Genomic DNA, 26,598 nt, shown 5'->3' with positions numbered 1-26,598 from the left:
AAATACTATAAACACTAGAGCAATCAGTAAAATAAAACCAACAGTTGACTAGATGTAGTGGCTCATGCCTGTAATCCCAGCACATTGGGAGGCTGAGGTGGGAGAATCACTTGAGCCCAGAAGTCTGAGACCAGCCCTGGCAACATGGCGAGACATCATCTCTATAAAAAATTCAAAAAAATTAGCTGGGCATGATAGTGCATGCCTGTAGTTCCAGCTACTTGGGAGGCTGAGGTGGAAGGATCACTTAGCCCAGGAGGTCAAGGCTGCAGTGAGCCATGATTGCACCACTGGACTCCGGCCTGGGAAACAGAGCAGGACCCCATCTCTAAAAATTTAAAAAACTGTGTCAGAGCTCTGGAAAACGGTTGATATGGTTTGAACTTGTGTCCTCGCTCAACTCTCACGTCAAATTGCAATCCCCGATGTTGGAGGAGGGGCCTGGTAGAAGGTGGTTGGATCATGGGGGTAGATTTCTTCCTTGCTGTTCTCATGATAGTGAGTTCTCATGGGATCTGGTTGTTTAGAAGTGTGTGGACATGTAAGACGTGCCCTGTAAGATGTGCCTGCTTCGCCTTCACCTTCCTCCATGATTGTAGGTTTCCTAAGGCCTTCCCAGCCATGCTTTCTGTATAGCCTGCAGAACCATGAGCTAATTAAATCTCTTTCCTTTATAAATTACCCGGTCTCAGGTATTTCTCTACAGCAGTGTGAGAACAGACTAATACACTGGTTAAAAGTTTACAGGAACTGAGTGCCCAATCAAGAAAAAGTCATCTTCAAACTGGGAGTATTGTGGCATTTTTGCTTGCCCTTGCCCCACTGTCTGCCTGGCAGAGTGGCAGTCTTGGTCAGCCTCAAGCAGCCACCTAGTTTCCAGTCCCCTCCCTTGAACTGCAGGGAGCAGAGATTTTATTCACAAATTGCTGTGTACATGCTTGCTTTCTTTTCTTTTGCTTTGTTGTGTTTTTTAAGACGGAGTTTCACTCTTGTTGTCCAGGCTGGAGTGCAACGGCATGACCTTGGCTCACTGCAACCTCTGCCTCTTGGGTTCAAGCGATTCTCCTGCCTCAGCCTCCTGAGTAGCTGGGATTACAGGTGCCCGCCACCACGTCCGGGTAATTTTTTGTATTTTTAGTTGAGACGAGGTTTCTCCATGTTGGCCAGCCTGGTCTCGAACTCTTGACCTCAGCCTCCCATAGTGCTGGGATTACAGGCATGAGCCACTGCACCTGGCCTGTGTACATGTTTTCTATTTGTCTACCTGTTCTATGTTCCTTTATTCTCACCTTCTTCTGGATTAGTGTTCTTCATTCTCCTCTCATCATTTGTTTGAAACTTATACGTTTTCTGTTCTTTAGTTCAATAACAAACTATTAATTTATCAAAATCTTGGTCTGGGCCAGGTGCCGTGGCTCACACCTATAATCCCAGCACTTTGAGAGGCTGAGGCGGGTGGGTCACTTGAGGCCAGGAGTTTGACACCAGTCTGGCCAACATGGTGAAACCCCATCGCTACTAAAAATACAAAAATTAGCCAGATGTGGTGGCATACACCTGTAATCTCAGCTACTTGGAAGGCTGAGGTGGGAGAATCACTTGAACCCAGGAGGCAGAGGTTGCAGTGAGTCGAGATCATGCTACTGCACTCCAGCCTGAGCAGTAGAGCAAGACTGTTTCAAATTTAAAAAGAGCTGGGTGCAGTGGCTCACACCTGTAATCCCAGCACTTTGGGAGGCCAAGGCAGGCGAATAATGAGGTCAGGAGTTTGAGACCAGCCTGGCCAACATGGTGAAACCCCATCTCTACTAAAAATACAAAAAATTAGCTGAGCATAGTGGTGGGCACCTGTAATCCCAACTACTCAGGAGGCTGAGGCAGGAGAATTGCTTGCACCCAGGAGGCAGAGGTCGCAGTGAGCCGAGAGCATGCCACTACACTCCAGGCTTGGGGACAGAGTGAGAGTCTGTTTCAAAGAAAGAAGGGAAAGGAAGGGAGGGGAGGGGAAAAAAGAAGAAAAGAGAAATGAAAAAACCAAAATATTAGTCTAATGTATTTTAGAGGATGCATAGTGTGACTAGGTGCTGTGGCTCACACCTGTAATCCTAGCACTCTGGGAGGCCAAAGTGGGAGCATCGCTTGAGTCCAGGAGTTCAAGACCAGCCTGGGCAACATGGTGAAACCCTATCTCTACAAAAGTACAAAACATTAGCTGAGTGTGGTGGCATGTACCTGTAGTCTCAGCCACTCAGGAGGCTGAGGTGGGAGGATTGCTTGAGCCTTGGGAGGTCAAGGCTGCAGTAAGCCATGATACTACCACTGCACTCCAGCCTGGGTGACAGAGCCAGACCCTGCCTCAAAAAAATAACAGGTGCATGGTGTGTTCGTCTGTTTTGCATTGCTATAAAGGAATACCTAAGTCTAGGTAATTTATAAGGAACAGAGGTTTATTTTGGCTCAGAGTTCTGCAGGCGATACAGGAAGCACAGTGTCTTCCAATCATGGCCAGAGGCAAAAGGGAGCCAGCATGTCACATGGGGAGAGAGGGAACAAGAGAGAAAGGAGGAGATGCCAGGCTCTTTTAAACAGCTAGCTCTCCTGTAAACTCATTACCACTCATTACTGGGGGGAGAGCACTAATCCATTCATGAAAGATCCACACCCAAGACCCAAACACCTCCCACCAGGCCTCACTTCTAACATTAGAGGTCACATTTCAACATGAGATTTGTTTTGTTTTCAGGCATGGTCTCGCTTTGTTGCTCAGGCATGATAATGGCTCACTGCAGCCTTGACCTTCTGGGCTCAGGTGATCTTCCCACCTCAGTCTCCAGAGTAGCTCGGACCACAGGCAGGTGCCACCACACCCAGCTAATTTTTGTGTTCTTTTTTCCATAAAGATGGGGTTTTGCCATGATGCTAAGTTGGTCTCAAATCTCCTGGGCTCAAGAAATTCTCCCTCCTCAGCCTCCCAAGATGTCAACATGAGATTTAGAGAGAACAAATATCCAAACCATATCACACACCTTAATACACTTCAACCTGTATTTCAATTCACAGGTTCCCTCTTCAGCTATGTCTAACGTGTTGTTAAACTCAACCACTGACTTCTTAAGTGTTGTTGTCTATTTCAGGTCTATCATCACTTCCACTTGTGTGGGTGGCAAGCCACCCAGGTGTTGAGGCAAGAGACCGAGGGCACAAGCTGTTCTAGTATAATAAAGAAAATATATTGAATAAGAATAGTTATACTAGAAATAGAATATAGATATGATTATATATGAACACTATTAATCATTAGTTTGTAGCATTACTCTTTATGCCAATATTATAATAATCTCTGCTCTACAATTATAGCCTAGGAAAAACCAGGCCATACAGAGGTAGGAGCTGAAGAGACATGGTGAGAAGTGACCAGAAGGCAAGATTGTGAGCCCTCTGTCACGCCCGGACAGGGCCACTAGAGGGCTCCTTGCTCTAGCAGTAATGCCAGTGCCTGGGAAGGCACCTATTACTTAGCAGACAGGGAAAGGGAGTCCTCCCTCCCCGGGGGAGTTAGAGAAGGCTCTGTTCTACCACCTCTTGTGGAAGGCCTGGCATCAGTCAAGCCCGCCCACAGCTATCTGGAGGCCTAACCATCTCCCTGTGATACTGTGCTTCAGAGGTCACGTTCCTGGTCCACTTTCATGTTCCGCCCTGTACACCTGGCTCCACCTTCTCTAGAACCTATAGCAATAGCAGAATTAGTGAAAGTACTAAAGTCTTTGAAATGCATAGAAGAAACAATGACATCAGCTGTCCCCTCTCTCTCTCAGCCTCGGCTACCGAATAGGTAAGGGCCCCCTGTCCAGTGGACACATGACTCACATGACTTTACCTATCACTGGAGATGGCTCACACTCCTTCCACCCCCTCCTTGCCTTGTATCCAATAAATAAATAACAGCGCAGCCAGGCATTACCAGTCTCTGTGTCTTGCTGGTCCCCCAGGTCCAGCTGTCTTTTCTTCTCTTTGCCTTGAGTCTTTATTTCTATGATCTCATCTCCACACACAGGAGAAAAACCCACAAGCCCTGTAGGGCTGGTCCCTATACACCCCTATACACTTGGTTCTTTTTCAACTCATTTGCTTTTTTCTTTTCTTTTCTTCTTCTTTTTATTTATTTATTTATTTTTTTGAGACAGCATCTCACTCTGCTGCCTAGGTTGGAGTGCAGTGACACAATCTCAGCTCACTGCAACCTCCACCTCCCAGGTTCATTTGATTCTCCTGCCTCAGCCTCCCAAGTAGCTGGGATTACAGGCATCTGCCACCACACTGGCTAATTTCTGTATGTTTAGTAGAGATGGGTTTCACCATGTTGGCCAGGTTGGTCTCGAACTCCTGACCTCAAGCGATATGCCTGTCTCCATCTCCAAAAGTGCTGGAATTATAGGTGTGAGCCACTGAGTCCAGCCTCATTTTTGAAAGCTTTAAATTTCCTGTTCACTTTTAATCGTTTTTACCTCCATAACCATAGTAAGCTTGTCTCACACTGGTGTCTGATCTTTCTAAAATGAGGAGTCTGTGTAACTGTGTCTGTTGTCTCTTATTACTCCCGAGTCTCATGCACATCTTGATTCAAGACATCTTTGGTTAGATAGGGAAGTTATTTTAAATGAATTTACTTTAGGTGGGCTTGGTCCAGGACTGATTATCAGTAAGGAGGTATTCCCGTACTTACAGCCCGTTCTTAGCTCTTTATGCCTGCTTCCTCATCTGCAAAATGGGGTAATGATAATGCTTCTGTCGTATGTCTCTTCATGAGCCTTTAATGATAGCTTCTGAGTGCCTGGATCCAGTCATACCTGAAAGTAATATTTCCATTCTTACGTTTACTTGTCAGTTTGAGCTGGGCTCCTCACAGCAACTGCCTTGATTCCTGCCTAAGCCAGCAGAGGGACTGGGAGGTTTGTGGGTGGCAATGCTGGGGTTGAGTGACCCTCACAGTGAGTCTGGCCAGACCCAGTGCATAGAAAGCAGGCTGGGGGGAGTGTTGAGGCGCTGGCCATGGTCCCTCAGCTGCCACCAATCAGGATTCCCCCCACCGTCAGTGTGAAGGTTTGGATGGCTCCTTCATGTCCAGATGCCTGCAGTAGGTGTTCCATCTTGTCTGGGATGAGGCTGGAGGGACGCTGCCTGGCCAGGGAGCTGGGGTCATGACAGGAGAGGGGGTTGACTACAGGGGCCACACAGACAGAGCACATTTGTCCTGTCTGCCAAGTGCATGTATCATCTCCAGAGGAGGTCTCAGGGGGATAAAATCTTCTCAAACGACACTACTGGGGACCTGTGAGGTGGTCTGGGGAATAGCAACCTTTTTTGTTGTTGTTGAGCTGGGGTCTCTCTCTGCGGCCTAGGCTGGAGTGCAGTGGCATGATCATGTCTCACTGAAACCTCAACCTCCTGGGCCCAAGTGATCCTCCTGCATTGGCCTCCAAATTTGTTGAGGTAACAGGTGGCACCTGGCCTGAGAGCAGTCCTTTTATGTCCCCAAATCACACATTTGCCTACATGGATGCATCCCTTCCATATGCTCCATTTCCACATTAGCTGTGGTGCAGCTCATGTCCGAAGAGTCATTAGCAGTCCTGGGTCCAGACAAGACAAACACTACCTCCAGGAACTGACTTCAGTGTAGCGCATGACATATACTGACCTCCTGACAGAACCTGAGCCACTCCATGACCTCTTTCACTCAGTGTCCCCAGCCAAAACTGGAGGCAACAATGCATGCATGAGATTGTTATGAGGATTAGGTATCAATATTTGTAAAATGCTTTGAAAAAAAACCAGGTACACCGTTGGTGCTTGGAATAGTGCCTGGCACACAAACGGTGTTTTAAAAGTACTTAGAACAGTAGCACCTGGCCCACTGCAGGTGTTCACCAAGCACTCAGAGCTGCACCCATCACACAGCTGGCCTTCAATAAGCACACAGAGCACAGGCACAAAACTGGTGCTTACTGAAGTACATGGAGAAAAAAACCACTCTGCTGAGTGACAGGCAGACTGGTGCTTTATATATACACACACCCAGCAGAAGGTACAGGGTCTCAATAAGAAAATACACTCTGTTCAGGTGAACCCCCATCACCACCCATGCAGAACACTCTGGGTAGAGGAGAGGGAAGGGCACAAACATAAATAAAGACTAGGAAAGAGGGTTACTGCTGGAAGGGCAAATACGGTGGGGAGCACACTGCGGGTGGGAGACAGGACCTGTTCTTCCCTGGGAGAGAGAAATGCAGCACAGAGGAGAACAGTAGCCACGACTAAGCCTGCAATGCCTGGCGGGGGCACCTAACATAAATAAGAGAAGACGGGTGGACACAAGAACAAATGACTGCAGAGAGGGCTTCCTTTTCTGTGGCAGGACCCAGGGCTGTCAATTAACATCCATGAACTCCGAGCTGGGAAGAAAGTCGCAGGCAGGGGAGACTGGGGTGCCAGATGAGCTGGGCTGGGACAGTAGGCTTCGTGTCACGTCCTGGTGTTGATAGAAGGGAACAAAGCCTGCCTTGGACTGTAGGGAGAGGAGAGGAGTCAGTGTGGATTGTGTGGGTGGGTGTGAGGTGGGGAGGTGGTGTCAAAAGGGAAGAAGGGGAGGAGGGAGGATGGAAGTCACACCTCAGTCTGATTCTCATGCACAAGTGAGATGCTGTTGTCATGAAAGTAGTGCCACTGGCCACTGTCCTTGTTGCAGGCAAATGTTGTGCCTGAAAGGGAGGGACAGTTATACTCACCCTCCCTTCCTCCCCCTAGGAAGTGTCCAGATTCACTTTGTCACTCTTCCCACCATGATAACTTCACCACTGGCTCAAATCCCTAGTCACCCACTGAGAAGGTACTGACTGCCCCCCAGCTCAGATCCCCCAGAGCAAGCCCCTGCCCACAGCCTGGCTTACCCAGTGGCCATCATGCATGCCCCCATGATGATTGGAAGCTGTGATGAGGTCATACGTGTACAGCTGTGGATTCCAGTCATTCCGTGGTTTGATGACAAACTCAGAGAAGTCCAGGTCCCTGTGGGTGGGGAGAGGGTTAATTCTGGTGCACCCCCTCCTTTCCCTGCCTTGGCCCAGCCATCCTCCCCCTGGCCCCTGACTGGATAGAAACCTCCACGAGGGTGTCCAGCTTCTCTCGGGAGAACTTGGTATAAGAAAAGCATTTCAGGTGGATGACGAGAACACAGGCAACATCCACAGGTCCAGCTTCTAGGTGGCCAGCTGGTGCTGCTTGCAGGAGGGACGGTGCCTACAGACAGAGCCCAAATCAGCAGACAGACTTTTTCTGAGCACCTACTGTGTGCTCTTTGTACTGCCTGACTCTCATGTACCATGTCAGGCCCACAGAGACACTGCCCTTACTATTAGCCCATCTGGTATTCTAGTTTGCTCTGTTCCTGTTAAAATCCTTTCACTCACTCGTCAATTGCTTACTGATTATCTTTTGTATATGCTTTCATACCATGTTTTGTATTTTTATTTGATTTCTGGTCCATGAGATGCTAGTCTTATTTTAGAGCCCACCTCTATCCCTTCATATTTTAGTCATTCATTCATTCACCCGGCATTTAACCCTCTGGTACCGTTTTGTATTTCTGTTCCATCTCTGCTCCACAGAGGTGCTGCTCTTATTTCTCAGACTGACCATATGGTCTTGGTTCTCTCTTTTTGTTTATTCTGCAAGTGTCTTTTCAGCATCTACTAAATACCCAACACTATCATAAACAGGGAGAAGCAACACACAGTGAACTGAAGTCTTCACCCTCAAGGAGTTGACTCTAATAAAGATGACAAATAACACAAAAGGGGATAGAAGACTTCACATCATGTGGCATTGCTGAGCTAGAAAGAAAGTAATGCTTGACTAGGAAGAAAAGAGCACAGAGAGGGGGTGGAGAGGGGAAGTGGGGAAGGGTGGGGTTTGTTTGTTTGTTTGTTTGTTTTTTTAGACAGAGTCTTGCTCTGTTGCCCAGGCTGGAGAGCAGTGGCATGATCTCAGCACACTGCAACCTCTGCCTCCCGGGTTCAAATGATTCTCCTGCCTCGGCCTCCCGAGTAGCTGAGATTACAGGTGCCTGCCACCACACCCAGGTAAATTTTTGTATTTTTAGTAGAAACGACGGGGTTTTACCATGTTGGCCAGGCTGGTCTTGAACTCCTGACCTCAGGTGATCCACCCACCTCAGCCTCCCAAAGTGCTGGGATTACAGGCATGGGCCAATGTGCCCGGCCGGGAAGGGTGATTTTTTACAGGGTAGTCAGAGGAGGGCTCTCTGATGAGGTCATGTGTGGTAGAAGACCTGAGCATAATAAGGAGTGAAGTCCAGCAGATCACTGGGGAAAGAACACTCCTGGAGAAGAAACAACCCAGGCCGAGGCACTGAGGTAGGAGTCTGCTCAGGGTATTGCTGGCCAGGGTGGCAGGAAGGGTTTCAATGTGGAGGAGAGTGGAGGGAAGTATATCTAGAGAGCTAAATATAGTGGTACAACCTGACAAACCCCCCACAGGCCCTGCTCTGGCTCCTTCTCAGGGGTTTTCTTTCTCCAGGGTCTCCACAGGGGTGAAGAGCTCAATGCACTCCTGTAGCCACAGAGGAGCCTCCTTCATCACGTACCCAACACAGTCTTGCTTTACATGGCCCTAAGTTTGGGTGAGCAGAGGCCAGCTGTGAAGACCGATGTAGAGGCCGGCTGTGAGGAATCGTGGAGAAATGCAGGGTCGGAAGGGGGGACACACAACACGTCGAGTGGGTCAAAGCATAGACTTTGAAGTTAGGAACCTCAGGCCCTGGAGCTCTCAGCAGGTGCTCAGGTCCCAAGGCCAGGCTGGGCCTGGATCTCTTGGCTCTGTTCCCGCTAGAGGAGTTCAGCGGTGGACGTGCAAAAGCACTCTAGATTTTAAGCACAATGAAAAATTGTCAGCAATAAGGCAAATAACCAAGCCTCTCCCAGGAGGCAACGAAAGAAAGGATGAAGTTGTCTGTGTTTTGAGTGTCTTGTTCACCTCTGTATCACCAGCACTCAAGAGAGACAGTAGAAAAGCCAGAGGTCTATAGAAAGAAAAATCCCTGCAAGTCATTCCGTGGCCACGTTAAGTTTGAACTGTCTTTTTCATGTTGCAGGGGAGGTGTCAAATAAGCAGCTAAACACCCAAGTCTGAGTTCAGACCCCACAGGGCCCCGCCCCCGGGAAGAGGACACTTACGAGAGCCGATACATCAGAATGTTATACAGGCCCGCCGAAGAGAACTGGTCCCAGGGCACCGACACTAGGAGCGGGTGCCCGAACAGCGTCAGGCCATAGTAGGAGTTGTTGTAGTCACAGGCAGGGATGCGCTCCCACAGGTAGACAGGAACCACGATGTCCTCTGTTGAGCCCTCGATGGCCTCAATCCGACCTGACACATCCTAGCTGTGGAGGGTGGACAGCAGGAACACTTGATCAGCAACCCCCACCTTCCCCGAGACTCCCTGACTGCCCTGTTGCTCCACCCACTCATCCCCCGCAGCCTGACGTAATTTTTTAAGGGAGCTGAAGAGTTACTAAATGTCTTATGCTTTACAACCTGTTAGATAATTTGCACAGCACTCTGTTTATGTGCTATTTCATAAAATCCTTTGGTGTTAAGAGCGCTGAGGAGGTTCATTTTTAGTGACAAAGGGATTTAAAAACATTTTCTTTTTGGAAACCACTGCTTGGTTTACAAAGAACTTTTCTATTCACAGAGCACTTTCTATTTTAGTTTTTAGTTATCCAAAGATTTAAACATTTTCCTGAATGCTTACGAATTCTAAACATAGAATGAATTCTATGTTTAGAAAGTGTCTTAAATGTTCCATATTTCAAAAATCCCTTTTTATTTTTGAGGCCCACAATAAAGGAAGGAGCTCAGCTCAGAATCTGGTACATAGGAGAGGCCTCGTAAATGCTGAATGAGAAGTAAGAAACAGCAGCCTCCCTCCTGTGATGAGGAAGAAAACATGCAAAGACACCCTGTACAAGGGTCTGTAGCCCCATCCCACTGGCAACTTCAAGCCCTCTCCCCTTCAAAGGCACGTGGCTGAAGCTCTGTGCAGGGCAGGTGCCCAGTGAACAAGGCAGAGAAGGGAAGAGAGAAGATGGTTAAGGCAGACCCATACAAAAGGAAGTGGACCAAGTGCCAGAGGAACTCCATCTCCCCACCATCCCCTCACTCACAGGTTAATATAATCACAGTCCAAGATGCTGCTCAGAGGCTTCTCCAGTTGGTAGAGCTTATAGAAGGGATGACTGAAGACCTCAGCCGTCATCATCTGGGAATGAGAAACAGAGAGGGAGCTAGTCAGTCTGCAAGGCCTCCCCAGGCCCTTCCAGCTACTTTCCCCTGAATCCCACCCAGACTCCATCTGCAGTCTCACCCTCTTTGGTGAGACACCTGTGCGTTTGGACAGAGCCACACGTAGATCTCAGATCCTGCCTCTCTTGGGGACCACGAACCAGTACAGAGGGATAAACAGTAACCAGAAAAGACCAAAAGGCCATGTGGTGAGTTAATGCCGGAAGACTTGAGGTATGACAGGTAATAAAACTCTGACTATGTATTCCTCATTATGTCCCCATGTCCCCACTGCCCCAATACCTGCTCTGGCTTGTGTGGGGATCCACTTAAAATGAAACATTTACAGGGTTAAAAGCTGATGAGGCCTATCCTGGGAGACAGGGGGAGATTAGATACATCTCTGCCTTTCTTTTGATACAGATTCAATATTTTAAGAGCCTTTACCCTAAACATGGCCTCACATTTTTTATGATAATAAAAATTTAAACTCACAGTACTGGATGCTGTGGCTTCAAGAGTGGCCAGCAACCTTACAATTTTTCCAAACAGCCCCATGTCATTATAACACATGGCATCATTCCAAAACAAAATAAAAGAAAAAAAGTGATCACTATGTCAATCTTGGCATCCATACGCCAAATTGTTTGTTGATAAGACCTAAGTGTTAAGTAGAAACTTGAGAAAAAATGATTTTCTCTATTTCAAATTCTTACTATGAGAATTTTTTAAGCTCATGGATGTACATTTAAACAATCTGAGTATTTCCAAAATAACTTGACTGGCTTTTAAACTTTTCTTCTTAAGAGGTCAACTTATTTATCTACTAAGTACCTCCTTTCTTCTCTCAAATTATTTCATTCAGCCTAATTGTCACATATGTAAAAATAGATATAATGTACAAACCAACTACCTGCAATGTTACTACCGTATAGCTTTGAGTTTGGGAGGTATATAATTTCAGAAAATGTTAGGTCATTGCAGTAGTGAGTTAGCTTGCAGTTTGAATAATCAGGAAGGACACCAGGATTGTAGCTATGAAAACATTAGATGGTTTACCTATTAATACTTCTCGCATTCAAGCCCCAAATGAGGGCAAACAACTATCCAGACTTGGGACATGTCTTTTAATGAGAATCTTCCCAAATGCATGCTGTAGGTTCTTTTGACTATCCTATCCCTGACCTTCTAGTTCAGTGAAATATTGGGGAATTGATTGGATTGGCTTAGAGAAGTCACAGTTCACCATGCCTTCATTTGACTATGTTCATGTTACACTGTTTTTCAAAATAATTACTGCCTTTTACCTGGAATAGTTCTCCATTACCATCATATGTTCCATGTGGCCCTAATCTTAACTTCTGTTTCATATGCCTAATTAAGACTGAGACCTTTTCAGAGTTAACTATGAGGATGCTAAATGTTAGAAATATGTTATTTTCTACTTCTGGCCAAAATCCAAACTTTAATATTGGTTGTAAAATTAGCATAAGAAAGTTCACTGCTTTGAGAATAATCACTATGTGAAAAGGCCCCACAAAATCCCACATTTGCCTTCATACTGGCTCTATCTTTTTTTTTTTTTTTTTTTTTGAGATGGAGTCTTGCTCTGTTGCCCAGGCTGGAGTGCAGTGGTGCTATCTGGGATCACTGCAACCTCCGCCTCCCTGGTTCAAGTGATTCTTCTAACTCAGCCTCCCCAGTAGCTAGAATTACAGGTGCATGCCACCAGGATGGCTAATTTTTGTATTTTAGTAGAGATGACATTTCACCATGTTGGCTAGGCTGGTCTCAAACTCCTACCTTAGGGGATCCGCCCACCTCAGCCTCCCAAAGTGCTGGGATTACAGGCATGAGCCACCGCACCCAGCCTTAGTTCTGTCATTTTTGACATAAACTTAGTTTGTTAAGAAACATTCCACATAAATGATTTCATCCTCATAAAAATATTCCATAGTTTCTTCCCCTAGACAGATTTAAATTCACAAAATGCCGAGTTGCTGTGTTCTGTTGCTGATTACACAAAGGAGGCAAGCACTCTTAACTTTCCAGCTCTAAAGCATTCACATTAATGCATTTTGCTACTGACAGGTCTAGCTTGGAATAGATTCTTAGGCTGAAGGAGTGATTATACAAGACCAGATTTCTTAAGATAGGTAATGAAAAGGAAGGTTGTTATTTGCTTAGCTGAATTATTCTTCTTCATTGTGAGTGCCTTATATAATTAAACAGCATGAGCTTGAAGTTACTTTACACTAAGTGGGACTCATGTTTTCTCTTTTAATTGGTTAATATGATTAATTAGAAGAAGAAATAAAAAATGTTAAAAATCAGGCAAAATATATTTGTAACAATAATAAGAATATGTTTTGAAAGACATGAACAGCCTGAACATTTTATTAAATTACAGTTTCTCATAATGAGAAACTGAACTAAAAGATACAGATCATCTGTCTCCATTAATAGTTTGTTCTTCTTGGAGATCCCTGGGATCACACCTTAAAGCACGGTATTAGTATTCACATTTTAAATAATATCTTGGGCTGTTGCTAATAAGCCACATTTCAAATAAACATATTGGTTACTGAGAGTCCATGTTGCTAATCAGCCACATTTAAAATAAAGGTATCAGTTACTAAGAGTTCAACAAAAACAGATTCCTTTTTCTTTTTGACTCTATAATCACTCCTGCTTCTATCCATATTTATGGACTGCCCACAGGCTCAGTGTTGTCCATAAGCCTGTTTTGTTTGGTCCACATAATGTCTACAATTTTGGAGTTATTTTTCTCTCCAACAGGGAACAGGCAATCTCCAGTTTATCATCGTCCCTCACCTCCCTCAAGATTAATCCAAATCTCATTTGACCAGTTTCTGCAATATGTAAAAAATGAAGAGAAGGGCTAGAGTATCAAGTGAGAGGGTGCTGCAATCTTCATATGATGTGTCCAAAGCTGAGAAAGGCATGTGCCTTGATTTTAATCACAGGAGAACAGGGAGTGAGCCACTTAACCTGAACGGCAACTGAACGGAATGAGAATCAGTCTAGCACCTAGCAATATGGACTGGTGTACTAGTGAAGTAGTAAGTGGTTGTTGGGTTTAGGAATAAGTGAGTAAGGAATAGAAACATGAATGGAAAAATAGCATATGCAAAGTCCTAGGGCGATAGAGAAATACTGAGATTGGCATAACTAAAAAAACAAGAAGAAGAAGAAAAAGACTGTAGCCTGAATGCAGAGACTGCAGGGGAACCTGGTGAGAAAAAACCTGGAGCAATGGGTAGGAGAGTAAGATGGAATAACTATGGCGTCAGTAAAGCTTACCTCCTAAGTATTGTTAGTGATAGAAATATTTCCATCAACGCAGCATTTATATTTGCACTTTAAAATCATTATGGAAGTTTCTAAGGGTACAACAGTAGACAGAATAGTACCTATAATGAATTTCTGTGTATCCTTCACCCAGCTGTAACATAATTTTGCTTCATCCAGATTCATCTTCTTTTTCCCCTCATATTGTTTTGAAGAAAAACCTTAGAAATCCTAAGATCTCATCTATAGGATACTTGTTTTTAAGGTAACTTCCTACTGTTGTGGAAAAAAGGTTTAAAATTAAATGTAAAGGTGGAGTGTGGTGGTTCTCACTAGCAATATGGAAAAACATAAGGATTTCCAAATGGGCTTTTCCTCTACAGCTCAGCACCTCTGATTCTCTCATTGGTCCAGGTAAAACGAGGAAAGGTTCCTTTCCCTCTAGACAACACTGGCAGCAGCTTCCACTGCTACTCACCTAAGGACCTCAGACCTTTGTTTCAAACAGAGGTTTACCTGCCATGAATGGAGACGCAGTTCATGTAATGAAAGGGGAATCCTTGGGTCTTCAGCTCTGTGCCCCTTGGTTTCCTGGATTTAATTCCAAACTCTGTGCTTTTACACAACGGTAGTTTTGTTTACAGTTTTCTACCTAGGATGGTCTAATCTTTTTAAAAAAGGAAATTAATACAAAATAGAAAGAGAAATAGTAATGAGTCAGTGTACACTTTAAGAAATGTTTACTTTCCATTAAAAAAAAGACATTAGTTTTACATGGTCTTGTTTGCTCATTTAGCGGACACTTACTATAAAACGGAGCTTGGTAAATATTTTAGCTTAAAATCCGAAGGCTGTTTTTTTTTTTTTGAGACGGAGTCTTGCTCTGTGGCCCAGGCTGGAGTGCAGTGGCACGATCTCGGCTCACTGCAAGCTCCGCCTCCCAGGTTCACGCCATTCTCCTGCCTCAGCCTCCCAAGTAGCTGGGACTACAGGCGCCCGCCACCATGCCCGGCTAATTTTTTTTTGTATTTTTAGTAGAGACGGGGTTTCACCATGTTAGCCAGGATGGTCTCGCTCTCCTGACCTTGTGATCCGCCTGCCTCAGCCTCCCAAAGTGCTGGGATTACAAGCTTGAGCCACCGCACCCGGCCCGAAAGGCTGTTTTAAGAATGAACACACTGGCTGGGCACGGTGGCTCACACCTCTAATCCCAGCAGTTTGGGAGGCTGAGGCAGGTGGATCACCTGAGGTCAGGAGTTCAAGACCAACCTGACCAATATGGTGAAACCCCATCTCTACTAAAATTACAAAAATTAGCCAGGCGTGGTGGCGTGCACCTGTAGTCCTAGCTACTTGGGAGTGTGAGACAGGAGAATCGCTTGAACCCCTGGAGGTGGAGGTTGCAGTGAGCTGAGATCATGCCACTGCACTCCAGCCTGGGTGATAGAGCGAGACTCAGTCACAAACAAAACAAAACAAAACAAAACAAAACAAAAAAAGAATAACAAACTAAGCCATGTAAGTGATGAAGGCTGGGTGTCACAAGAGAGCATTCAAGGTTTAAATAATAATCTGGGTCTTTCCAAAGTACGAATTGTACCTATTAAAAAAAAAATAATCTGGGTCTTTCCAAAGTACGAATTGTACCTATTAAAAAAAAAGATAAGCTTAGGTAGCATAATTCTTATTAAGAAAAAAAAAAATTTCCCTCTATGAGACAAATAAAACTACATGGTATAATCAAGTACTGCAAATCACTTAAATAGGCACCAAAAGTCCTGGCATTTTTGGTTGATAAAATTTCTTCCTTAAAAAAGTCTTTTACTTTGGCAAGAAAGTTATTATTTTAATTTCATAAGTAGATTAATAGTTTCAACATACATCAAATTAGACAAGACCTTTTGAAAAACTGCATATTAATTAGAGACAGAGTAGAAGTTGTCCTAAGAAGAATTTTAAATCACAAGGGAATTTTAAATTATAAAACTAATAGAGTTTTCTAGTTCTTATTTGAATACCAAAAGGGAAAAAGACCATAAAATGCACTAATTAATTAATTGGAAAATATCATTTTTAAGCCATAAAATAATTCATTTTTTTAGGAATATTGCAAGAGAAGCTTGAGAGAAATTAACTTTCAAAACATTTATTTGAAATGTGCCATCCAGTATGTTAGCCACTAGCCTTATGTAGGTATTTGAATTTAAATTTATTAAAATTAATAAAATAAAAAACTCAAGTCCTCAGTCTCAATAGACACTTGCGGCTAGTGGTTATCACACTGGACAGTACATACACACAGTATTTTTATCATCACACAACATTCTGGTGAACAATGTTGCTTTAGAAGAGACAATTAACAAAAATTTATGCTGAAAACATTATAAATTTTTCCATGGTATTCTCATGATTTTTTAAAAATAACAATACAGAATGATGACATCCCCCTTTCTGAAGTGCTGTGTAGGGGTCTTGAGCCTGGGGCCCATGAGCCTGGGTGCCTGAAATGGTTTTGAGTGATGTTTGGTTCTTGTGCAGCCACGTGGGGGAGGTTTCAGTCTTGACTTTCAAGCCCTGTTGGGCTGGGGTCATCTGGTGGTTATCAGTGGTATTGAGAAATGGGCCCCAATGGGGAAACCCCCTCACCACTTTCCTTCTCATAGGTGTCCCTGCTAGCTTGGGAAAATCGAGGGGAGGGTGCTTGGAGCCTAGAAGGTCAAGGCCTGTGATGTGGCCCTTTTTGGAGCCTTGGAAAGTGGTCACATCTGGAAGAGAAGTAACCTGATGGGGCCTCTATCCTTCCATCCCTTACCTTGTGTCACTGGCTGGAGGTGCAGGTCAGCTCTCAGCTATCAAGATCCAGTCACTGGGGGTTAGCTCCCAGGGGTCACTGCAATGACTTCCCGCCCCCTTGGCTGTCTCCTGCACACCAGGGGCTCTAGGGGTGGAGGAAATTATCTTCCCCAGAAGTGGCCTCAGGATTGGCCGCACCTGGGGGTCTTCAGGGTCTGGGATGGGTGTCCGAATGGGGACAACTTGGCGACTCCCCAAACCACTTTCTGGAGTCCTCTCATTCTTAGAGGGTCCAGGAACTTTTCATCCTCCCTGGGACTCTAACTTCCTAGGGTGACAGTCATAACGGAAGGGGTTGGTTACAGCTAGTTTTGTATGGGGCTCCTGAGCCCAAGGCAGGAGCTGGAGGCTGGGGTATTAGCCTTGGGGGAGTGCCTGTGTGCCACGCCTCTTTTCTGGAGTCCTCTCAGACAAGAGACTGGTTTGCAGAGGTGGCAGATGCCCTGTGGACATACCCTGCGAGCTCCCCCTCCCTCCCACTATTCATGGCACCCTAGGATAGGGATGTGTGCCAGGAAGTGTCATCTCACCTGGAGGAGATTAGGTAATGAGGGGGAGCTACAGCTGGCGGTGGTGGGTGTCAATTCCCCCTTCCTGGATGGGGAGGTGCGTGGTCTGCTTCCTGGCCAGAGAGAGGCAACATGGGGACAGGCCACCATCTCTCCAGCCACAGCTGGGGTAGGAGACCCCCTTTCTTCTCCCCTTACTTTCCCCATCCCTTTCTTAATCACCCCACCTCATTACTTGCCCCCTTTGCCACCAGTTCCTGCCAAGGAAAAGAAGAATTGCTAGAAACCCATCCCCCACCAGAGCCCAGGTCCCGCCGCCCAGCCCTCCCACAGCCACTCCCAGTAGCTAATCCTTTTTCTCTGTTACTCTCTCCTAGAATTTTGTAACCACCTTGGCTAATGGGATGAGCCTCCAGCCGCCTCTTGAAAAAGTAAATGTCCTTTTGTGAGACCCCTCCCGACCCCGACCTCCATATCAACATATCTTGTCACGCATCTGGCCCTTTCTCGAGGTCTAACCAGCTCTCTTGCTTCAAACCAGTTTACCCCAGGCCCCCAGACACTTAGGACCCACCCCTTCAGGTTCATGGCCCCCGCTGTCCTACCCCAGTATAGCGGCTACTTTCCTAACTCTACCTCCAGCCCCCCTTTGCCCTTCCCTGTGTCTGCCCCTGTTTTCCTTCCCCTCTGCTCCCCAGCTGTGGGCTGAGCTGAAGAAGGGGGCAGAGAGACTAGAGAGATGGTAGGCCTGGCTGAGGTATTGGGGTGCTCTCCTGGATGATGCTCTGGGGGGTCCTGGAAGTGAAAAATTGAATCGTTAGGTTTTGGGGTTTCTGTGGGGGGGCAAGATGGCAGGTAGGAGCTGTAGGGTTGTCATGGTACAATTTTGGGGCGCTCTATACTACACTTCAGGCAAAAGTAGGGACCTGGAGTTTTAAGAGGCTGTGGGGAGCCCCCAGATCTGACCCATGCTCCCATCGGCCCCTTCCCAGGTTTCCTGTGGCCAGGCAGAAAGCAGCGAGCCCAATGCTGAGGACGGGACATCCAAAGATTACTACTTAGACTCCTATGCCCATTTCGGCATCCAGGAGGTGAGTGTGCACTGCTCCCCAGGCCGACGAACCTCAAGGGGGTTAAATGTTGGGGGAGAATCCCCTAATTTCCCAGGCATGCGCACTGCGTCCCCCGGCAGCAGGCCGCCCCTGTGCCCCTCTGCTGCGCACCCCCCAGGGTCGCCTCGCCAAGCCTTTGCCTTGGAGAGGGCGGTTAGTCTCAAGCTCTGCAGGGGTCCCTCATCGAAGGCTAGGGTGGGAGCGCGCATGCGTGCCTGGGGCCTTAGCCGGTGGTCGGACAGGGCCCGCTGGTATCTGCCGCCCTCTAGAGACCGGTGGTGCAACTGCGCCCCGTCCTCTCCTGGCCTGACAGTTTCTGGACCCTTGTGACTGAAAACACTGAGATCCCAGAATGCAGCTGGGTTGGCGTAGTAAGGAATTTTCTTTTTCCCCTGAGGCCATTTTCATAAAATTGTGGTAAAATATACATAAATTACTATTTTTTATTTTTAGAGACAGGGTCTCGTTCTGTCGCCCAGGCTGGAGTGCAGTGGTGCAGTCACCAGTCACTGCAGCCTTGACCTCCCAGGCTCAGGTGATCTTCCCTCCTCAGCCTCCGGAGTAGCTGGGATTACAGGCGTGCACCACTAGGCTCGGCTAATTTTCTTATTTTTTTGTAGAGGTAGAGTCTTGCTTTGTTGCCCAGGCTAGTCTTAAGCTCCTGGGCTCAAGCTATCTCTCGCCCTGGCCTCTTGAAGTGCTGGGATTACAGGCGTGAGCCACCGCCCCTGACCTGAGGACTTTTAAAAGCCAGGGTTTGCTGGTTCTTAGGTAGCAGTGGTAGCATCTGGCTTAGATGAGAGTTTAGTCCATCTAGTCTGCTTTTACAAATAGGGAAACTGAGGTGCACAGAAGGAAGTGAGAGGGCCTAGAGCTGTCCCTGGCCCTCCGAGCTGTCAGGACACCCTGTTCTCCAGCTGAGGATGTAGGGCCTCTCATGACGTCTGTGTGCCACTCTTCCCGCACGAGATGCTGAAGGACGAGCTTCGCACCCTCACATAGCAACTCTATGTTTCACAACTTGCACTTCTTCAAGGACAAGGTGGCGCTGGACGTGGGCTCAGGCACAGGCATCCTCTGCACGTTCGCTGCCAAGGCCAGAGGCCAAAGGGTCATCAGGGTGAGTCTCCAGGGTGGCAGAGGAGACCCAAGCCTGGGGAACAGAAAGGGGCCCACTGGGGCTCAGGGATTGGATGGAGGGGGATGGGGGCTGAGGATGGGACTGGGGGGGTCTCACCCTCCCTTCTTCCTGGGCCCTCAGATCGGGTGTTCCAGTATCTCTGATTATGCAGTGATGATCGTCAAAGCCAACAAGTTAGACCACGGTGAGCCCAGAAAGAGGATGGGTTTGTGGGAGTGGAGTGGGCAAATGCCCTGCTTCCCCAGGGCCCCCAGAAGAGTTGTGGGGTCTACAGATGGGCCACAGATTCAGCAGCTCCTCTCCCACGGTCTTTTGGGCTGTCGGCAGCCTGAGAATCTGAGTGTCCAAGCCCTAAGCTTAGCACCTCAGTCTTAAAGTTAGGGCAAGAACCACTTTCTAGTTTCTTGAATGAGTAACAGAGTCCCATGGTTGGCGGCTGAGGGCTCACAATAAGTCTCCCCTCTGATTCCCGGCTGCCCTCCTCTAGTTTAACCAACACTACCTTCCAGAGAAGTCTGTACCTACAAGCACATATATGAGTAAATGCGTTTACATTTACGTGCATAATTTTCACACCAGTAGCATTTCGTACCAGGCTCTTGCCCTTGGCTTCTTTCACACTTTCCAGGATGTTGAGGCATTGCACTTTTTTCTGCTACCACCATCATAGGTATATCCCCCAGCTCTTTTTTTTTTTTTTTTTTTTTTTTGGAGACAGGGTCTGGTTCTGCTGCCCAGGCTGGAGTGCAGTGAGTGGTGCAATGATGGCTCACTGCAATCTCTGCCTCCCATGCTTAGGTCACCCTCCCACCTCAGCCTCCCGAGTAGCTGGGACTACAGGCATGCGCCACCATACCTGGCCTTTTTTTTTTGTAGAGGCAAGGTTTTGCCATGTGGCCCAGGCTGGTCTCGAATTTCTGGGCTCAAGCAGCCATCTTCCCACCTTGGCCTTCCAAAGTGCTGGGATTACAGGCATGTGCCACTGCACCCAGCCTGTTCTGAGATTTTCATTCCCTGCACATAATATCATTTCATACACAAACTAATAATATATTTGTGAGGTCAATTTATAAAAGCAGATTGCTTGGGCAAAAGTTTAGTTAGTGGCCGGGGCAACTGGCCGTGCCTGCTCCCTCACCTTTACGCTGCTTAGGGTCCACCACATCCACTAGGAGCTCCTGGATGGCCACGTCTTTGATGCAAGACATGTCAAAGCCATACAAGTTCTCCCGCCCTTGAGAGGCAGGCAGGGAGGGTTGAAACCAAAGAGAGACCATCCCCTGGACCTGGTGCAGGACTTTGGAGGCCAGAGTGTTGGTCTGAGGTCTCAAAGCCTGACCTGTCAGCCAGAGGTGGTGCTAGAGACACAGAAAAGCTACTTTGTCCTTTAAATATCTTCGTGAGCTCTGCCTTGTGACAGCCATGCTTTGTACTTGGCGCCAGGCTCCAGGAACGGTGGTGAGCGAGGCAGGCTGGCCCTGCCCCAGGGGCATATCCTCTGGGGGACACACCTAAGCCAGCAGCTCAAGGCCCGCAGCATGTGCACTGGAAGGCAGGACTCTGGGGCGATGAGCCAGTGCACAGGCAGACGGACCACTGCAAAAGAGCATGGGGACAGGCTGGACTCAGAGTTGTGCCTGTGGTCCCAGCTACTTGGGAGGCTGAGGCGGGAGGATTGCTTGAGCCTGGGAGTTCAAGGCTACAGTGAGCTGTGATCCCACCAGTACACTACAGCTTGGCCAACAGTGCTTGTTTGTTTGTTTGTTTGTTTTTTCTCTTTTTTTCCTTCGGAGACTCTGTTTTGTTTCATTTTGTTTTGTTTTGTTTTAAGTATGCTGATAGTATTTTTTGAGCTGGAGCTAGGGGGGTGGGGTTTGGTATGGGGGGCAGAGGAAGTTGTTGAAGGGGAGAGGAAGTGGTTGAGTGGCAGAGGAGAGGAGGCTGGAAGGGCAGGCACCCCACCCAAGCCACCCTCCTGAGAGCATGGGGAGCTGGCTCAGGGTTTGAGGTCAGCGTTTGGGTCAACATTTGAGGTCATCACATTGGCAGACTTTTCAAGAAGGGGTCAGCAAGAGGACAAAGCACGGCCCCTGCATTTGAGTGAAGTTTGGCCAAGTGGGGGGCGGGGCAGGAGTTGGCACTGGACAGAGTTAGGGTGGAGCTCCCAGGTTTGGGTGTGAGAAAGAAGGGAACAAGGAATACAGGCTTGAACCTGGGGCGGTTTGTTGGGAGCCAGACAGGCAGGATGAGAAATGAATGAAGAGCCGAGGTGGGGCACCAGTGAGTGAGGACCAGCAGGAAGGGGACAGCAAGGTCATGGGCCCTCCAGGAGCTGGTGAGGGTCGGGAGGAGGAAATGAAGTGGGGTGGAGACACATCCAGAGTTTTCCCTCTCCTGTCCTGCAGGAGGTGGACATCTACACTGTTAAGGTGGGAGACTGGACCTTCACCCCCTGCTTCTGCCTGCAGGCGAAGCAGAATGACTATGTGCATGCCCTGGTGGCTTACTTCAACATCCAGTTATAGAACTGATAACAGGTGAGCTTTCTTGGGGGTCACGTCCTCCATCAGAGATTTCAATGGAATGATCCCATTTAGCCCCCACTACAAACTCATGGGGCTCTTGTTATTATCCTTGTCTTGTGGGGGTGGAAATTCTCCATCGTACAGAGTGTTGAAATCAGAATTTGTACATGAAGCCATAGCCCTGAATCATTCATATCCCAGGATCCTCTTCCCCTTCTCTGACTCTGTGCCCTCACTCTTCACTCTCTCTGGGTTTCTGTCTAACCTCCATCCTGTGCCCTGACCCTCCTCGGTCTCTGTCTTTCCTCCTCCTTCTAGGACTCTGTCCTTCCTCCTTCTTGTGTCCCTCTGCCTGGGTCTCTGTCCCCTTCTCTGGGTGTCTGTTGCCCTCTGCTCTCTGGGTCCTCGCCATCTCATTTCTAATCTCACTGGGCTGATGCAGATGTTGCTGTGTGACAGGGATACCTCCCCTCCTCACAGGGCTCTGCCACTTTTCCCTTCTGGGAGGGCATCCTGGCCTTTTCACTTGTGGACTTGAACTTGCTGTTGGACTGAGATCTTCCTCAGAAGCTGCTACAAGATTTGACAGCATGTCCTTGCCCTCTTCGTGTGCTTTTCCAAGCCTTCCTATTCTACTCACGGCTGTGAGGTGGTGGTTGTCCTTCCAGTTTTTGTCAAAAATAAATTGTTTAAAATATTTCATATTAAAAACATTACAAAGTATTCAATTGTCTGCTCTTTCACTCGAGAAGTAAAGTTCTAAGTAGAGAAGATTTGGTTCAGAGATCTCTGTGGTTTACAAATTGGGGAAGGATATTTATTTGGAGCACCTACAAGAGCCTGTTACCTGGACATGTAACATATTTGAGGATATCTGTAACTATGATTCCAGCAACTTGCATTTTTTTCTCTTATTGTGCAATCTGGTTATTCCAGCTAATCAAGTGTTGATGGTCATGGAGTCTTTCCAGCGAGTTCCAGAGAAAGGTACAGACTAACTTCACCTGTGTCTAGGACACCACCTGCTTCTTGCTTTTCTACCCCTATTGCTCCTTTCAAGTCTTTTTTGCTGGTTTCTCATCTACGTACACCCAACAGGGTCTTGCTCTGTTACCTAGGCTGAAATACAGTGGTGTTACCATGATTCACTACAGCCTTGACCTCTTGGGCTCAAGTGATCCTCCCACATCAGCCTCTCTATCTCCCACATCAGCTAGGAATAAAGGCATGCACCATTACACCTAGCTTATTTGAAAAAAATTGTAGAAATGGGGTCTTGTAACCTTTGTTTTCCTAAACGTTACTGAACTGCTGCCTAAGCCTATGTATCTTGATTTTACAAAGGCTTCTGCTTGAGACTTAGAGAGGTTTAGTGGCATCTACTGTCATCCTGTGTCTTAAAATATCTTGTTTGGCATAATAAATGATGAGAGGAGATTAAATTTTTTAATTTAAAAGAACAACACTAATTTGGAAGGATGAGAAGAGGAATGCCTTTCCTTTGGTTTTTTTCTGTCATTGAGTTCTATTCACAACAAGTGGACATAAATTCAAAGTAAATGAGCTGATAAACAACTAGATTCAAATTAGAAGTAACTTTGATGCTTAGGGTTCTGTACAGATCTGTCAAACAGAGGCAGCCCCCTGAGGCTGCACTATATACCACCCCACCCTCTGAAGCCATCCTTGCAAAATATTTAATAGAAAAATTCTCATTTTATAATGGTTTGATATTTTTAAAAGCATACATTTAGAAAACTATGTATCTCTCAAACATAAAATCTACCTACTAAAGTTTGATAAAACATGAAAACTAAATCCATAAACCAGAACAAAGGAATGAGTATTTCAAAATGCTTTTGAAGAGTGTTGGTAGTTTGAAACACGATGGTTTAAAAGCAAGATTCTTTTCTTTTTCTTCTCTAAAATTGCAAAATTCACTGATATACATTTTTAAATTTTAAATATTTTAAAGAGGTGAGCTACTAATCATTTGAACATATTGCTATCAGTGACATAGTAGCCATTTTCATGAAGTTGAACATATACTAATAAGCAGAAATTAGCTCTATTATCATCCTCAAAGTCTGAATTTATTGAAAGTAAGGTTTGCTAAAGAAACCTTTGTTCTAATGAAAACGCTCTACACAACTTTACTAAAAAGCAACAATGATATTAACCTTTCTTGTGACCTATCTTTTCTGTATAACTGTCCAACACAAGCATTGATTACCCTTTTAGAGCTATATGGCCTTTCCTACAGTAATAGTAGTTAAAATACATTAAAATATTTAAACTGTCTTTAAGAAACACGTACATTTTATTCAGCCTATCAACAGAATAAAGCGTCTTTCTTAGGATCTCTGAGCTCCTTTTGAAGTGCTATAATTTCCATCAACACTTAGGGTACAAATTATTGTACCCTATTAATGCTAATTGTGGATTAGGAAATATATGGTAAATAATAAAAATTAAAATAATATTAATAAAATATATGAAGCCTCCAATATAAAACAAAAAGATACCTACTCAAAGAAACCCATTTTTCACTAATTAATGCTTCAATTAAATAAATCTTTCAAGGTAACTAATGAAAGGTTTTACTTGATTTCATGTAACTTGATACAGAGAAGTTAAAATGTATCTTGAAAGACATTTTGACAATGGCAAATTAGAAACATACTAATCAAACACAATCAGAAACTTTAACCCCCCCAAATCCTCCCCATTCACTGTAACAAATACTTAGCATAGTAGCTAACCACAGCGTAATCCTTGGGAAATGTTTTACAATTTAATTTTTAAAATACATGTTATAGCAACATGTCAAGTCTAATGTTAATACCAAATACTCTTTTCAGTAGCCCAATATTTTAAAAGTATAAGATTTTATATTAATCATGTTAAATTTCTTGCTGACAATATATGCAAAGCTAGCACAGGCTTTTTTAAAGACAATAAAAATTTAACTGTGTGTAGAATTTTGCTATAGAAGTAGTTATTAAAATGACACAGGACAGAATCCTATAATTGGTATAGCATTTTACCCCATATGCAATAAACGTTCTCCAGAAACATTGTGGTGTTCCAAAACTGAATCAGTTGGCTCCCAGAGCTTAGTAGCAATAAGAAAGAATCTTTTATTGTGGATGTCATGGACACCATGTTAAAACTCAAGAGTCATAGGCAGTCAGCAGCAATGGGGCAATAATGCACCCAGAGACACTGTGTAGATAATCAACAAGACCCGAGGTTTTCTCAGCACTGCACACAACCCAAGGGCAAATTAATACAGCCAGGGAAGGACACTGCTCAGCTCCACTTCCCGCAGTACACTATGGCTGCTCTAGGGAAAACACCCCCAAAATGAAAATAAAGCAAACTGGTTGTGCAACTGGCAACCAACAAACCTTTTAATGCAATCACAAATTCATACTTCAAAGAGGCTTCCAAAAAAAATCCAAACACTATTCAATGTCAAGTCTGCCTAAAAATGAAACCATAGGAAGGTTTCATTTTAAAAGTGCTGCATAAGGCCACGCACGGTGGCAAAGGCCTGTAATCCCAGCACTTTGGGAGGCCAAGGTGGGTGGATCACCTGAGGTCAGAAGATTGAGACCAGCCTGACTAACATGGTGAAACCCCGCCTCTACTAAATACCAAAAATTAGCCGGATGTGGTGGTGGGTGCCTGTAATCCCAGCTACTTGGGAGGCTGAGGCAGGAGAATCGCTTGAACCTGTGAGGCAGAGGTTGTGGTGATCCAAGATCTCACCACTGCACTTCAGCCTGGGCAACAAGAGCAAAACTCCATCTCAAAAAAAGAAAAAAAAAAAAAAAAAAAAAAAAAAAATATATATATATATATGAAAAGGACAAACATGGGTCTTATGAAGTATTTCAGTTTTTAAAATTTATTTATTTATTATTTATTTTTATTATTTTATTTTATTTTTTGAGACGGAGTTTCTCTCTTGCCCAGGCTGGAGTGCAGTGGAGAGAATTCCTCTCACTGCAACCTCCGCCTCCCAGGTTCAAGCTATTCTCCTGCCTCAGCCTCTAGAGCAGCTGGGATTACAGGCATGTGCCACCACGCCTGGCTAATTTTGTATTTTTAGTAGAGACGGGGGGTTTCTCCATGTTGGTAAGGCTGCTCTCGAACTCCTGACCTCAGGTGATGCTCCTGCCTCAGCCTCCCAAAGTGCTGGGATTACAGGCATGAGCCACCATGCCAGGCCTTATTTTTTATAATCTTAAAGTTTAGCCAAAATTTTTGTGAGTAAAATATTCTAGTTTGGGAGATTTTACTGTTAACCTCGGGGTATAGTATTGTTAGTGCTCAAAGAGATTAGTCTTATGTTTATAATTAAAAGAGTAAATGAGGGTTGGGTGCAGTGGCTCACACCTGTAATCCCAGCACTTTGGGAGGCCAAACCGAGCGGATCACGAGGTCAGGAATTCAAGACCAGCCTAGCCAATATAGTGAAACCCCGTCTCTACTAAAACTACAAAAATTAGCCAGGTATGGTGGCACGTGCCTTTAGTCCCAGCTACTTGGGAGGCTGAGGCAGGAGATTCGTTTGAACCTGGCAGGCAGAGGTGGCGGTGAGCTGAGATGGCACCAGTGCACTCCAGCCTGGGCAACAGAGGAGACTCCATCTCAAAAAAGAAAAAATGAAAGTAAAAGAGCAAATGAGAATTCAAAAACTACTACATTTTAGAAAGTGTGAATTACATTTGAATGACTTTGTTTCCAAAAAAGGAACATAACATTTAAATGTATTC

At 45.7% G+C, this 26,598-nt stretch overlaps 2 pseudogenes; one reads left to right on the top strand and one right to left on the bottom strand.

Moving 5' to 3' along the window:
* Positions 1-6,180: 6,180 nt before the first annotated feature.
* On the bottom strand, positions 6,181-10,540 carry LOC116470578 (ubiquitin carboxyl-terminal hydrolase 11-like; annotated as a pseudogene).
* Positions 10,541-17,031: 6,491 nt separating this feature from the next.
* LOC116470577 (protein arginine N-methyltransferase 1-like) lies at positions 17,032-21,814 on the top strand (annotated as a pseudogene).
* Positions 21,815-26,598: the final 4,784 nt, after the last annotated feature.

The sequence above is a fragment of the Hylobates moloch genome, unplaced genomic scaffold (assembly GCF_009828535.3).
Source record: "Hylobates moloch isolate HMO894 unplaced genomic scaffold, HMol_V3 SCAFFOLD_6, whole genome shotgun sequence".
Lineage (NCBI taxonomy): Eukaryota > Metazoa > Chordata > Mammalia > Primates > Hylobatidae > Hylobates > Hylobates moloch.
Note: the sequence above shows the minus strand (reverse complement) of the source record. Positions and strands in the feature narration are given on the sequence as shown.